Below are 16,296 nucleotides of genomic sequence, written 5' to 3' on the forward strand. Positions count from 1 at the left end.
CAGAAGTTTATGTGATGTGACAGGGACAAAATTAGAGCCTAAACCAAATTATCTTTTCATTTGTTCACTTGCCCTGAAAATATTCACCCAGTGCTCCTTTTTGAGAAGTAGAAGTAAATAAGAATAAAATGGTTTTCACTGGATCACAGACTACTAAAGCAGAGAGTCACTGAATATGTGACTAAAAGTAGTATAAGACTGCAAAAAAGGAAAACAAATTAGATGGATGTGGGAAACAGGGTGAATAGTTTCTTATTGCATCTGAACTCGTCGCTACAAAATTAGGGGTTTAAAAAATACCAATGTAGCTCACAGTTCTGTAGGTCAGAAGTCTCCTGTGGATCTTACTGAGTTGAAGTCACGATGTCAGCAGAGCTCCGTTCCCTCTGGAGGCTTGATAATTCCTGTCCTTGCTTTTCCATCATTCAGAGACTCTCTCTTCCTTGGTTGATATTTTCCGTTCATTTTGTAAGCCAGCGATGGTGAACCGGCTCCTTCCTACAATCCCTGTGAGAGCTCCGTCCTCCTTCCATATGTATGGAAATGTGATTATACGAGGCCCAGCTGGAACCTCCAGGGTAATCTCTTTACCTACTATCAGCTGGTTAGCAACCTTAATTCTACCTGCAGCCCCAATTCCCTTTTGCCTTAAAACCTAGCATACCTGCTGGTTTCAGGAATGAGGACTAAACATCAGTGAGGGTCTATGAGTCTGCCCAAGACATAGGCATTCCACAGTAGTTCGGTCAACATGTCAGTAGAATGTCATTCTACACAATAGTCCTGTGCCAAGGAAGAACAAAGCAGATTCAGTAAAATGATAGAAGGTCAATAAAACTGAAACAAACTATACGTGGGGAAGAGTAGGAGGAAGAAAAAAAAAGATTATAAGTTGGCAGGGACCAGATCCTTCAGGCTTTGAAACAGTTTCTGTTCTTTATTGTAAAGATAATAGGAAAATTAAGAATAAATCTAAGAGAATGACTTGACCTTTAAAAAAATACACATTGTTTTGACTTCAATGAGGAGAATGAATTAAAAAAGTGTATATACTGTATTTCATAGTGGATCATCAATGTCAAGTATTTGCAAAGTGATCAAATATATTGACCAATTGAAAAGAGATTTTAATTTTTCTATCTGGAGATCACTGTCAACCTTTGGAAAATAACTTCCTTGAAGACATGACAAGAACCATATTGGTAGAGTATAGGAAGTAAGTCAATGTAAGAATATGAAAGAAGGGAGTCAGGAAACAAGAGTATTTTTATTTTGATGGAGATGAAAGAGCTGTAAAGAGGGTTTAAATGGACGAGGAGTTTGTTTGTTTGTTTTGTTTCTCCCTTTTTCTCTCTGTACCTTAAAGATTCAACAAATGCTGATGAAAGGGAGCCAAGAGAAACAGAAGGATGGACCTATCAGAGAGTTGACAGGATAGTTGATATTATAAGTTTCTTAAGTATAAAAAAGAACATTCATTCATCAAAAATGTTATCCAGCCAATGTTTACTCAATAGCTCCCAAATGATCTATTGGAAAGGTTAAACTTAAATGGGAGAGGCATTTCCTCTACTGAAATAGGATGAGAGTAATAAGAAATTAGTGTAGAGTTTGGATAGTATTCACATTTCATTGGGGCTTAGAAGTACCTTTGTTCCAATCTTGCTGTTTTCCTTCTGTCTGTAAAATTAAAATGTTTCAGAATAATACCTGGTCAGTGGAATGTGGAAAATATAGAAGAGACCATCATAACAGCTTTTAATACAAGTATAAATTATTTCATTTTAACATTGTATAGAATAAAATTTATACATACAAAGCTTATAAATTTCAGTTATAAATTAAATAAGTACGAGGGGTATCAATATGGTAACTCTAGCTAACACTGATATATGATATAGATTGCATAACCTACTTAAACACAATTAATGATAAAAAAAAATTTTCAGTATAACAATATGGGAATCTAAGGCTACGACATTTTTTATTTTTACTGCATAGTCTTGTAGCAGCATTCCAAATAGACAATGTAGACCTTTATTAGGCAGAACTAAGGTGTTTTTAGATTCAAAGCAAAGCTTGTTTTAGGATATGCTTCTATTTATATTAAAATTCCTGGAAGAAACAATGAAAACACTTGTTTTGCATAACCACTGCTTTATATGTATTTAGGGAAGATGTGCAATTAGACCCTAGGGACTCCATCAGTGACTCATCACTGTCTGGAACATAAAGCTCTACATACCGCTATGGTTCATGTTTCTGTGACTAAAGTGGCAAGTATAACTTTTATTTTGTTATGTTCTGTAGAAGAGAGCTTTTTAACATTCTCTAAGCATCTTATGGCTATATACATGCATGAGATGAGATGCAGGGTCAGAATTGACCCCAGTCTCTTTATGGGTATGATAAAGGAAACATGTTTTATTTATTTTTTTCCTTCCAGGAGAAATCAAAGAATTATAAAACAAAATTATAAATGTGGAAGCCATCAAAAATACTTTTCTTGAGAAAACCATACCATGTGCAACACGTATAGACTATGAAGGCATTATTCTAAATGAAACAAATCAAACAGGAAAAGAAGAAAAAACACATTGCATGATCTCACTTATATGTGGGCTCTAAAAACAAAACAAAAACACTTGATAGAAAAAGAGCCCAGAGTTGTGGTTACCAGATAGAGGTGGAGTGTGTGGGGAGAAGTAATTGGACGGAGATGTTACAAGCTTTCAATTAGAAGATAATTAAATACTAGGGGTGTCAACCTGATAACTATTGCTAACACTGAAGTATAATATACAGAAATATCAAGAGAGTAATACTGAGTTACCATCATCAGAAGATTTTCCCCCATTTTTCTTTTCTTCTTTCTGTCTTTTATATATACCTGTATGAGATGATGGATGTTATCTGGACCTATTGTGGTAATCATTTCACAATATATCTAAATTAAGTCAGACCACTATGCCTTAAACTTATACAGTGATGTATGTTGACTATTTCACAATAATACTGTAAAAAATAGTTTCCTGTTGGAAGTGAACTTGGGCCTCCACTGGGTTTGGCACAAAGAAATTGCCTTGTATACATACTCAAGTCTTAGGAAACTACTTAAAATTAACCTGGACCACTCTTACTCTCCTGTGATTTCTCCTGCCCACATGCATTATCTCTTATTTACTATATGGTTCCTTTCTTAAAATATTTTCTATTATTTTAATTAAACTTTTATGTTAAATAATTTCTTAAATAATTATGTCTTCTGGTGCTTAACATAGGGGCAATGAATAATTTAATTTAGTACAATTTTGTTAAATACACTGAAGTTTTAAATGTTTCTATGTTCCATACAAAAGTGAACAAATATATTTTAAGCAAAATATCTAGTTTTCTATTAAACTGTGAAACGTTAAAGAAACATTTGGTTTTACAGAATATAGAGCTGAAATTCAAAGTTCACTGCGGAGGAAAAAAGTATGGAGTTGTTTTTTTGTTTTTTTTTTCAAACTTTGTGTCATAAGACTGCTGTATTTTTCTTTATCTTTAGGCTGATAATAAATTTCTAAAAGAAGCAGAAGAAGAGAGGGGAGGCTTGAAATAGCAACTATGACCTTTTCTTAATTCAAAGCAGGAATGTCAGGTCTTCTCTGTTGGAAATAACAATCAAAGGCCATTTGTAAATTATTTTTAAAAGCCATCTGAAACAACTCACCCCCAATTCATATAATAAATAGGTTCATGGACCAACTCTAAGACATACTCTTTCCAAATCAGAAGAATTACAGAAAGGTAGGAGTACTGACAATCTATTTCTGTGCAGAAGGAATCTGAGAATGGCAATTTGGAAAGCTGGGATAAGGGACTTGTTTAGAAGCTATGTTTGCATAGCAGACATACTGTTTTTACTAAGCTTCTAGAATAAATGTCAGTAGTTTGATGTGGGAAGACATGATGAGAATTATTGTTCAATATAATCAAGATTTCTATTAATACACAGGAGCTTATAAAATATTGCATTTTTCTACATTATATAACTTAGTTAACTCTCAATTTATTTAGTAATTATATGAAAATTAATTTGCAAATATTATGTACTTTAAAATAACAAAAGAGTGCTGAAACTCTTTCTCCTCAGTTAACTATGATTATGAAAATTTGGGATAAACTACAAAAAAAAAACCCACACATAGTACAGACATTTGGTTTCAATTTAAAACAAGCACTTTGGAAAACAGAGAACTATAGAGTGGTGATTTTAGCCCTGGCTTTACATTAAAATCACTTGGAAATTTTTTTTAAAAGATTAGATATCTAAGCTCATCATAAAGATTCTGATCTAGTTAGTCTGTGGTGCAGACCAGCATCATAATTTCAGAAGTTTTCAGGAGAGTCTAATCTGCTCAAGGTTAAAAATGTCTGCCATATAATATTAGCCTCAAATCCTAATTGTGAATATGAATATCAGATAATATTCTGAACTATAAGTGGATTACGTAGTCATATTCTGACAGTTGAGAAAAAAATGTTCAAAAATTCATTCCTTAACAAATAGGAATTCAGAAAGTGTACAGGCAAATGTCAATACAAATCATGGAGAAAATTGAAGACATTTAATCTGCTAATAGTCCATTTATCCTTCAAATATTTTTTCTATTAAGTCATTATAAAAGAATACCCAGCTTGCCTAGCAGGTATGGCTCAGTAGTTGAGCATCTACCTATGAACCAAGAGATCAGGGGACATAACTGAGTTGCAGGCTTGATCCCAGTGGGAGATGTGCAGGAGGCAGCCTATCAATGATTCTCTCTTATCATTGATGTTTCTATCTCTCTCTCCAGTTCCCTTTCTCTCTGAAATCAATAAAAACATATATATTTTTAAAAGCAAAGAAACAAACAAAAAACCTCACCAAGGTTCTTTTGCCATTGAAGTTAATATATTTATTGGTGCCAAGAAGTAGGAGGTGAACAACTTTGGGGGCAATTATTCTGACCCACACCCCTGATCAGTTTCATTTAAAGAATTTTATTTATATGATCTTTGGTCTAATTATTACTCTTCCCCACCAGCTGAGAAATCTGCCAATTACATCTCCACAGTATTTATATAACTTCAGCTCCTCTAGTCAGAAAGGATGTATCACTCACTCTCTTTTACCCCCGACCCTGCCTCCTGGTGTTTTCCCTATGGGTCAGATTGAGTGTTAGATTGAATTCTTCTTATACACTATTAATAGGCTAATACTGACCTGCTTTCCCTGAAATACTCTCTGATCCTTACAACTTAATCTCCAACTCATTCCCTTGTCTCATCTTCTTTATATATTTCTGAGGTATTATTGTGGATTGACTTGAGATCAAATATTTGCTTTATTACTAATATTCTGAGTCTTATCTGGATTTCATCTCTAAAATTTGGATAATATTGCCTACTTTATTGGACAGTTTTTGCTTTAAACAGATCAGAAGTACATACTATCTGGTACAGAGTAGATATTTTCTAATATTAGTAAATTTGTCTCTCTTTATTTTCACCCATTTTTAAATAGGAGTTAGGATAACCTATAATTAATTTCAATGTTACCCCATTCATTCAGATGAATACTTAATTCTTTAATAATACACCTGTAGTAACTTTCAACTAATAACCCATCTATAATGTGTAGTGTGATGCATATTAAATAATCTCTACAAGACTGTGTGTTGATAGAAAGAACATTTCCTCACAGAAGAGAATTGATAATTCAAGTCATAATCATGTATTCTCTTGATTTTTTCATATAACCAACAATAATACAGAGTCATTCCCCCTACTATAGTCTATTTGACAAAAATATGAAATATAGAAAAACATTTTATTAACCTTCAGCAAGAGAGAATGAAATGCTACTATTGCCTGAGAGGTCAACAACAGATGTAATATATGGACTAAACTAACGCTAGTATTTTTAAAGTTTATCTGTCTGATCTCTGTTGAATTTGGAAACTGATGCTTGGAACTACTATGATCTCTGTATGTTGCTGCAGCTGCAAAGATATAACTTTAAGTCATCGACTTTGGAAACATATTTCTTTTAATGTGATTTACTTCTTCAGATTCCAAAAGCATTACCAACTATTATTGTAATGATTCTATCTACTCCCAGAAAGGATGACATTTTGCTTTAACTTAATTAATGGATCACTATTAGTTCCTACAGTTTTGTGCATATAGTATGTTTCTTTCATACTGAAAACACAATAAATCCATGTCTATCTGTGTCCACTAGAGAATTCAATAGGAGCAAGACTTTCTTTCACTCAGGATAACCCTTCCATTCTCAGGATGACTCACCCAAATAGTTGGAGTCTACCCTGAAGCTATGGATGCTGATATCTTCAAGTTTCCTCTCTATGACCTTCAATTGGCTCCTCCTGATGGATGTCAGGTGACAAGGTCAGAGGTTGGTACCTTGATCTCTGTTGTGACTTCACTAATATCAGTCCTTGGATTCCCTCATGGTCCTTTCTCTGCTACATGTTCTGTCTTTTGCCATCTATTTTGACTCTGCTAAGGTACATTATATGTGAAATGATTTACAAAAAAAGTTAAATTGTACTTTAGGTTTTCTGAGTCAAATTTTTTTTTTATTTTTCATACAGCATGAAGTTACTTCTTTCTAAACTCAAAAAAGACAAACCATTTTTTTTTTCTTTTTTCAACATGCACAGTTAAGCCAGAATTCTAATTTCATCCATAGGATTAGCTGCCCTATGAAACACTTGCCACTCCTATATGATGGGGTTTCTATATTAGTCAAAGTTCTCCAGAGACACAGAACCAATAGGGTGTGAAAGTGTGTATGTATATATACATGTGACGGATAGAGGATAGGAAGCAGATAGCTGACTAGCACTATATCAATCTATTGTATGTTATCCTATATAATAAAAGGCTAATATGCAAATTATTGTCACACCCTCATGTGTAACAACTGATCAGTAGAAAGCTGTGTGCTCACCAGGCATGCACAGGTGGGTGGGGCTGCATGTATGGGGAGGCTTGTGAGGGTGGACAGGGCTGCATGTGTGACCGGTCACCAGGAGATGCATGGAGCACCTCTCTGTCCCTCCCCTCCCTGGCTCCCTTAGGCAGAAGCAGCTCACTCCCACCTTCCACCCGTGGAAATGGCATGGCTCCCACCGGCTCCTGCAGAAGTGGCACAGCTCCCACCAGCTCCCGCAGGCACACTGTGGCTCCTACTGGCTCTTGGGGAAGAGGAAGGCAGCCTACTGTGCATGATTTTGCACGCTGGGCCATTAGTTATATTATAAAGAACTAGAGGCCCGGTGCACAAAATTCGTGCATGGGGGTGTGTGTCCCTCAGCCCAGCCTGCAGCTTCTCCAATCTGGGACCCATCGAGGGAGTCTACTGGGATCAGGTCAAAACATGCAGTCAGACATCCCTCTCACGTTCCAGGAATGCTGGCTCCCAACTGCTCGCCTGCCTGCCTGATTCATTGCCCCTAATCACTTTTGCCTGCCAGCCTGAATACTCCCTAACCACTTCCCTGCCAGCCTGATCGATGCTTAACTGCTTCCTTGCCAGCCCAATTGCCCCTAACTGCCCTCCCCTGCTGGCTTGGTCACCCCTAACTGCCCTCTCCTGCCTGGTTGTCCCTAACTGTCTTCCCCTGCAGGCCTTGCCCCTCTCAACTGCCCTCCCCCCTGCAGGCCTTGTCCCTTCCAACTGCCCTCTCCTGCTGGCCATCTTGTGGCAGCCATCTTGTGTCCACATGGGGGCTGCCATCTTTGCCACATGGGAGTGGCCATCTCATGTGTTGGAGTGATGGTCAATTTGCATATTAGTATTTTATTAAATAAAATTGGCTCAGAGAATTATGGAAAGTGACAAATTCCAAAATCTGCATTCAGCAAATTGGAAACTCAGGGCAGCCGATATTGTAGTTCCACCCTGAAGGCCAGCATGCTCAAGTCTCAGGAAGGCCAATGTCTCCTTTTCAGACTAAAAAGAGGAAGAAAGTGAAGTCTGGGCTCAAGGCAATTAGGCAGGAGGAGTTCCCTCCGATTCATAGAAGAATCGGCCTTTTTGTTCTACTCAGGCCTTCAACTGATTGGTTGAGATCCATCTACATTAGGGTATACAGCCTATGTTACTATGGCTACTGGTTCAAAAGTTAATCTCATCCAGAAATATCCTCATGGACAGTCTCACCTGAAATAATGTTTGACCAAATGTATGGGTACCTTGAGGCTTAATCAAGTTGACATATAAGATTAACTATCACAGTCTCCTATTACATTGGACCAGTCTGAAAGGGAGAAAAAAAATAATCATGGCCTTCCTGTGAAATCTTGTGCACATCAATTTCTCTTCTCTCAGCTTCCAATTTTCCATGGTGGACACGGGGGTAGAACAAGTATGTCCAAACTGACTATGTACAATGAATAGCTCCCACTCTCACTGCAGACAACATCCCATTTTATTGTCATGACTCTGAACCATTGATTTTTTTCTATAATACAAAAAAAAAGACTTGAAGTCAGAGAAGTAATTTAGATGATTTCTAAAATCCATTTAAATCCCAGAATTTTCTACCTCCTCGTTGACAGCGAAGGAAAAGGAAAAATGGTGTGGGCTGCCACAAACCCTTTGCATGCAGAAGGAACAGAACAACACACTGTTATTTCCTGTCTCCTTCCGATGATAATCTGAAAGCATAGTGAGGGAAGATTTTTGTAAGACTCTTTTTAAATATATTTTTCCTAAAATACAAAATGGAAGGGAAGGTTCTTTAGAAAGAGAGCATGTTTATGCCGTTTCTATTATTGTTTTTTCTATAACACTGATCCCATAAAGTCTAATTAAATTTATCTTTTTCAATAGCTGTGTTTGTAGATCTCCTGAGTAATATATGCATATATAATGTAATCATACTTAAGAATTAAAAAGCTTACATAATTTTAATAAATACCTTGCTGATTTCAGCATCATAATTCACTCTTTCTAGCTTTTATAAACATAGTGCCCATAATAATCAGAAAATAGAGTTACTGCACACTGATGATTTCATGCCCTTATTCATGACACACTGGATACTTAAACATCTCTAACAGGCCCTCCAAAGCATTGAATAACTCCAAATGTATACCAAACAAGTCTCACGAAGATTACTCATGATATACCATTTGATATAGAAATTGATATAAAATATATAGCCATACTTAAACACTTATATCTTATATAATAAAGAGGTAATATGCAAATTGACCATCACTCCAATACAAGATGGCCACCCTATGTGGTCAAAGATGGCCACCCCCATATGGACACAAGATGGCTGCCACCACAAGATGGCCAGCAAGGGAGGGCAGTTGGGGGCAATCAGGCCAGCAGGGGAGGGCAATTGGGAGAGACCAGACCTGCAAGGGAGGGCAGTTGGGGGCAACCAAGCCTGCAAGGGAGGACAGTTAGGGGTGACTGGGCCGGCAGAGGAGAGCAGTTGGGGGCAACCAAACCTGCAGAGGAGAACAGTTAGGGTGACCAGACTGGCAGGGGAGGGCAGTTGGGGTGACCAGGCCAGCAAGGGAGGACAATTAAGGGCAATCAGGCCAGCAGGGGAGTAGTTAGGCTTTGATCAGGCTAGCAGGGGAGTGGTTAGGGATGATCAGGCTGAGGCAAAAGTGGTTAGGGGCAATAAGTCAGGTAGGCAGGCAAGCAGTGGGAGCCAGCAGTCCTGGATTGTTGAAGGGATGTCCCCTAAGAGGTCCCAGATTGGAGAGGGTGTAAGTTGGGCTGAGGGGTGCATACCCCCCACCCCTGTGCACAAATTTCATGCACCGAGCCTCTAGTACTTTAATGAAAAATATTATAGAATGTCAATGTCTTAATAAATAGTAGTTCAAAATCCCTCTTATTGCTTCATGTCATAAACACTTCTAGCATTTCATCACTTCTCATAAACTGTATTGCATCCATCTTCTTCCAAGCCACAGTCATTTCTCTTGATTATTTTTGCCAAAGCCTTCTTACTGGTTTCCCCTTTTCTGCCCTTACATCCCCACTCAATTCTCAAAATAGCAACCAAGAAGATACTGTTAGGATATCAGTGAAATGACAGTGCTCATATTCTCAAATGTTGCCAATGACTTACCCCTTCACCCAGGAAATGGACGGTGCCAACAGAATGAGCTGCCCAGTGACATTGCTGAGCTCATGTGCTCTCCTTTTTCTCCTCTCTGCTCCAGTCATTTTGACTTTCTTGCTGTACCTGGCTACATGCAACAGGCATACTTTGACCTCAGGGGCTTGGCATATAACCTGAAATACTCTTCCCCAGACACCCAAATGCCTCATCTCCTCCTTCTGCAGACAAATTTAACCATTTGAAGCTACATCATTGAATCACACATTCTCTATCCTCATTTCCCTCTTCTACTTTTGTTTGCACAGTGCATGCTAAATCCTTGCAGGCTAAAGGATTTAATTATTATGCTTGTTATCTATCTTCTTCCATTAGGATGTATGCTCCACCAAGGCAGAGTTTTTGCTCAGTTTTGCTCATTGCTATAACCTCATCATTTAGAATAGGGTTTGGTATAACTTGGGCTTTTTATAAATATTCATTGAATAGAACAATGAAACAAACCAAAGTAGCGGGGGTTATTTGCTACTCCCTCAGCAATGTTTTCTAGCTGTGAAGGTTTTTGGGTTTTGCTGATCAGGCTCACGTAGGAACTGAAGGCATGGCAAGGCCTTGGCAACCAGACACGTTCTGCTCGGTTGCTGCTCAGGTTCCAAATGTTCTTTGGCTCAGCTTACTCTTTTAGTTACATGAATGCAATCATCCCACGGCTCTCTCCTTACTAACTTAACTGATTCTACACAATCATATTTCTGATCTTTATATGTTGCCTGGATACAATGAGTTAATACTTTGCATTTTTATTGATTTTGTCTAATAAATCTTATACCATTCTCTTTACTTTCTATTCTCTACTATCCAAACATGTTTGAATCTTTATCCAACAGCACACAGATTCTGAAGCTTTGGGCATGTTGATGAACCTCCTCAAACCTTGATTTCTTAAATGCTTAAACTAGAATAATAATAGCTATGTTTCAGAATTATCTTGAGGGTTAAATAAAAACATGAACAAAGAAGCAAGTATTATTTTACTGGAATCAGATTTTTTCCCTAGGATATGTCAATGGGTATAAAGAGCAAAAGGAAAACAATGAGAAACATAGTTAGCTATGTGCTGCTAATATTTCAGCTGTATACTTTTTTACCCCCAAAAAATAATATGGCTCACAATAGCCAAATACGTTGAACTCATACAAGTAATTTTTAAAATCTGGTGCCTCTTGAACTTTTCAACAGCAGTCAGTATTTCTTATATATTGATGATGACTTCAAAAATAGTAAAACTAATTTATTTCATCATGAGTTACCATGGCTTAAAATTCACAAGGTATTTTGCCTCAATGAAAAATGAAATTGGCCATGGTAAAAACCAATGTGTGTGATTTATAGAAGTACCTCAGGTGGGTGGTGGTAGTGTGTGTTGTGTGAGTGTTTGTGTGTGTGTGTGTGTGTTGAAATATTGCCAAAGCAATGTGATTTATATAAGAATTGAAAACATGTCACTTGGCAGTAGGCGAGTTGTATACATAGTAAAGCTACTCAATTTATTATAGCATCTGAATTATCATGAAAAAAGAAAGATTGAGGTACTTTGCAATATTTTTTTCCTCAAGTTCATTTTTTGTAAACCTTGTCATTAAGGGTATTTTGTTTAGTTTGCTGTATTATTAAAATTAAGCTATTATACATAAATTAATTTTCATATAGATTATGGGTATTATTTTAAGAATTAAATTTATTGAAAAGAAAGTCATAAAAGCTTATGAAAAAAAGTTTTCCAAACTATATTACATATTTTCTTTTTTGTGTGTGAGAAGAATTTTATAGAAAATTGTATAGTTTTATGTAGAATTATACTTTTCCATAAGAAGTGATCTAGTGGTGGAGGTAAAACATAACTATACAAATACATTTTAAATACTCATTATGGTTCACAGATTAGTTTTTAACATATTATAAAACAATATTCTTTAACTAAAAATTCACCATACTCTATAAATATATTGTTACATATTATCACATCAATGCTATAAGATAGGTATTATTAACCTTTCTCTGAAGGTAGGGTCAGAAATATTGAGTGACTCACCTAAGTTCATAAAGTGCCAAAGTGACAGAACCATAATAAGAACCACAGATAGAACCATAATTAGAACCTTCATAACCACCATTGCTTAGGCTTTGCTCAAGGTTGCATTACACCAGCCAGAACTAATAGTAACCTTCAGTTCAGTTTACCTGCATGAAAACAGAACAATATATATTACATATTTTCATTGATTTTTTTCAGAATAAATAAATACATGATGGCAAATTAGAATATATATGTATATTATAGGCCTGGTGCATGAATTTGTGCTTGGGTGGGGTCCGGCCAGCCTGGCCAAGGGGAGGGGACATGGGCAGTTGGCCAGACTGCCTGCTGGTCAAACTCCTCGTTGAGGGGACAATTTGCATATTAGTATTTATTATATAGGAGGAGGATATACATTGAGTGGCCAGATTATTAGGTGTTCAGAGATCATAATAATCTGGCCACTCAGTGTATATTATCATAAAAAAGATATAGATCCAGTTTGTGACACATTACTTATTCTATCTGAAGTTCATTTTTATTATTTGTTAAAAAAAAAAAAGAGAGAGACAATTTCTATCTAATAAGATTTACATTGACTTGTGATGTGTGTGTGTGGCGGGTGGTGGGGGGACTTGTTATCACCATGCAAAATGTTGATTAATTTACCAATTCCTCAAATACAACATAGTCAATAATGTATTTCTATTTGCCAGTATTCCAAACCTTAAAATTCATACCTAATCCACTTTCCACTTTGCAAATATGCAAAATGTTTTTAAATGGAGCTTAAAGTTTTATATATTAGCTTACTGATAACATTAAGTCAGAAATATCTAGAGTATTTGGCTAAAAATACAGGTTTTAGAGATCATCTCCCTGGAATGATCTCTACAAAACTTCTACTATGAAAAACTAGAAAATCTGAATAAAATGTAAATAAATAATGGAAAGAAACCACCTGGATTTAGATATTAGAGAGCAATGAAGGCTGTAAGAATTTATAGGGTCAAGATTTCAAAGAAGAAGGCAACTAAGTAGGTAAGCTGAGCATATGTGATTATGTTTTCCCCTTAGGGCAGTTGTCCGCTTCAAAAGTGAAAGATGAAACAGCAAGACTGAGAAGTGGAACATAAATTTTGGCAGACTTCAGGGCAAGGAAGACAAAAATTAATGTTTAGGACTCACCAAGAGGACAGAATGAGAACATCCCTCAGAAGTAACTTATCTTGCAATGACCTTACCCATGATTGAAATAAGGTGATTGTCCCTAAACAGACTTCCTTCTAGAAGCAAATGTTAATCTTCACTGAAGAAATTTATCTCATTTAAAACTTACAATTATTTCTAAAAATGTTTATTCACAGTGTCTACAACACAATCAAAATTAATCAGGCATGTATTAAAAATAATCTAGCAAAAGACAAAACAGTAAACAGAATAAAAATGCAGGAAATAGACACATTGTGATCATCAGACCTGGGCTTCAAAATAAGTTGATTAATATGTTCAGAAATTTAAATGACCAATAAAAAATTTTAGCACAGGAAACTATAACAAAAAATGAAATGCAAATTCTAAACATTAATGTTAAAATAATAGTAATTTTAAAATTCTCCAAATTGATTTAAGAATTGATTAGACACAACTGAAGATATAATTTAAAAACTGGTAGATAGGTCAGGAATTCAAACTGAAGGATGAAAAGATGAATGAAAAACAAAGAATAGCTCATTAGAGACATACACAAAATATGAAAAGGCCTAATATGTGTTTAATTTGAGTGTCAGAAGTAAAAGAGTGAGAGAATAAGGCAGAAACAATATTTGTTTTTGGTTTTCAGCAATTCTATTTTGATGTCTAGGTGTGTTTTTACACATATTTATTATAATCAGGTATATAAAGTTTTTTTTATTTATATTGAATTTATGGTGGGTACATCATACCTAATAAAAGAGTAATATGCAAATTAACCATCACTCTGCTCAAGCCATGCCCACCAGCCACGCCCACCAGTCAATCAGAGCAAGTATGCAAATTAATCCCAACCAAGATGGCTGCGGCCACAGAGAGCAGTTGAGAAGCTTGGGTCTCCCCGGCAATGGAGGAAGCCAAGTTTTCCACACACCCTGGCTGGCCTAGGCTTCCACTCAAGGATATAAAGTTTCAATTATAGAAGATAAATCCCAAGAAAAATGGTGTCAGCCATGGAGCTGAAGAGAACAGGATAAGGTTGCCCTTGGCAACGGAGGAAGCAAAGCTTTTTATCTGCCCTGGCTGGCCCAGGCCTCCACTCCAGGCTAGAAAGTTTCAATTGTAGAAAGTAAATAAATCCCAGATACCAGGGCCTCTGCTTGGGTTGCCAGGGGGCTAGGTTGGCCTGCAAAACACCACAGGCCCTCACCGAGGCTGCCCCATGCCCCAAGGGAACCCCCACCTTGATCTGGGACACCCTTCAGGGCAAACCAGCTGGCCCCCACCTGTGCACCAGGCCTCTATCCTATCTAACAAAAGAGTAATACTCAAATTAACCATCACTCCGCTCCACATGCCATGCCCACCAGCCAATCAGAGTGCATATGCAAATTAACCCCAACCAAGATGGCTGCAGCCACAGAGACTTGGGTTTCTCTGGCAACAGAAGAAGCCAAGCTTTCTGCCAGCACTAGTAGGCCTAAGCATCCACTTCAGGCTACAAAGTTTCAATTATATAAGATACACAAGTCCCAAACGGAAACAACTGCCACCATGGAGTCAGCAGGAGGATTGACTCCACTCCTCCAGGCTACAAAGTTTCAATTGTTGAAAGTAAATATATCCCAGATACTCCACTTGGGTCGTGGGGGGGTGGGGGTCGGGGGAGGAGATGGCTGGCCTGCAAACCACCACAAGCCCCTCATCCAGGCCACCTCACATCCTAAGGGAACCCTCATCCTGATCCGGGACACCCTTCAGGGCAAACCAGCTGGCCCCCACCTTTGCACCAGATGTGTATCCTATCCAAAGAGGAGTAATATGCGATTGACCATCACTCCAACACACAAGATGGCTGCCCCCATGTGGTCAAAGATCCTGCCCCCATGTGGACATAAGATGGCCACCACAAGATGGCCAGCAGGGAAGGACAGTTGGGAGGCACCAGGCTTGCAAGGGAGGGCAGTTGAAGGTGATCAACCCTGCAGGGGAGGGCAGTTAGGGGTGACCAGGCCAGCAAAGGAGGGAAGTTGGGGGCAAACAGGCTGGCAGGGGAGCAGTTAGACATCAATCAGGCTGGCATGGGAGTGGTTAGGGGGTGGTCAGGCTGGCAGGCAGAAGTAGTTAGAGGCAATTAGGTAGGCAGGCGAGCAGTTGGGAGCCAGCAGTCTTGGATTATGAAAGGGATATCCCAGGTTGGAAAGGGTGCAGGCTGGGCTGAGGGACACCCCCGCCCCGGGCATGAATTTTATACACAGGGCCTCTAGTTGGTTAATAAAACTATATAGGTTTCAGATATACAATTCTGTAATACATTATATATTATATTATATTCATCATCCCAAATCAAGTCTCCTCCCATCACCATTTATCCCCTCTTTACCTTTTTCTACCTCTGTGTCCCCTTTTTCCCTCTGGCAATCACCATACTGTTATTTGTGTCTATGAAATTGGTGTTTTTTTTGTTTGTTTTTTTTTAGTTTTTTGCTGGATCCCTTCATCTTTTTCAACCAGACCCTAAAACCCCTCCCCTCTGACAGCTGTATCTATGAGTCTATTTTGTTAGTTTATTTTGTTCATTGATTCCACATATAAGTGAAATTATATGGCATTTTCTTTCTCATTTGTCTATGCCATTCACTTAGCATAATACTGTCCAGGTCCATTCATGCAGTCACAAAATGTAAAAATTCCTTTTTTTTTTTTTTTTTTTGGTTGAGGTTTCTTCCATTATCCAAATCTACCACAGCTTTTTTTTATCCACTTGTAATGTTTCTTATATTTGTAGGTGAAGGCTTTGGTGTGTTTTGGAAATTTCTTGACTATTGTCCCTTTGAAAATTAAGATGAATAAATGATATTTTCTCAGACAAACAAA

Source organism: Pipistrellus hanaki (assembly GCF_964339955.1).
Source record: "Pipistrellus hanaki genome assembly, chromosome: 7".
Lineage (NCBI taxonomy): Eukaryota > Metazoa > Chordata > Mammalia > Chiroptera > Vespertilionidae > Pipistrellus > Pipistrellus hanaki.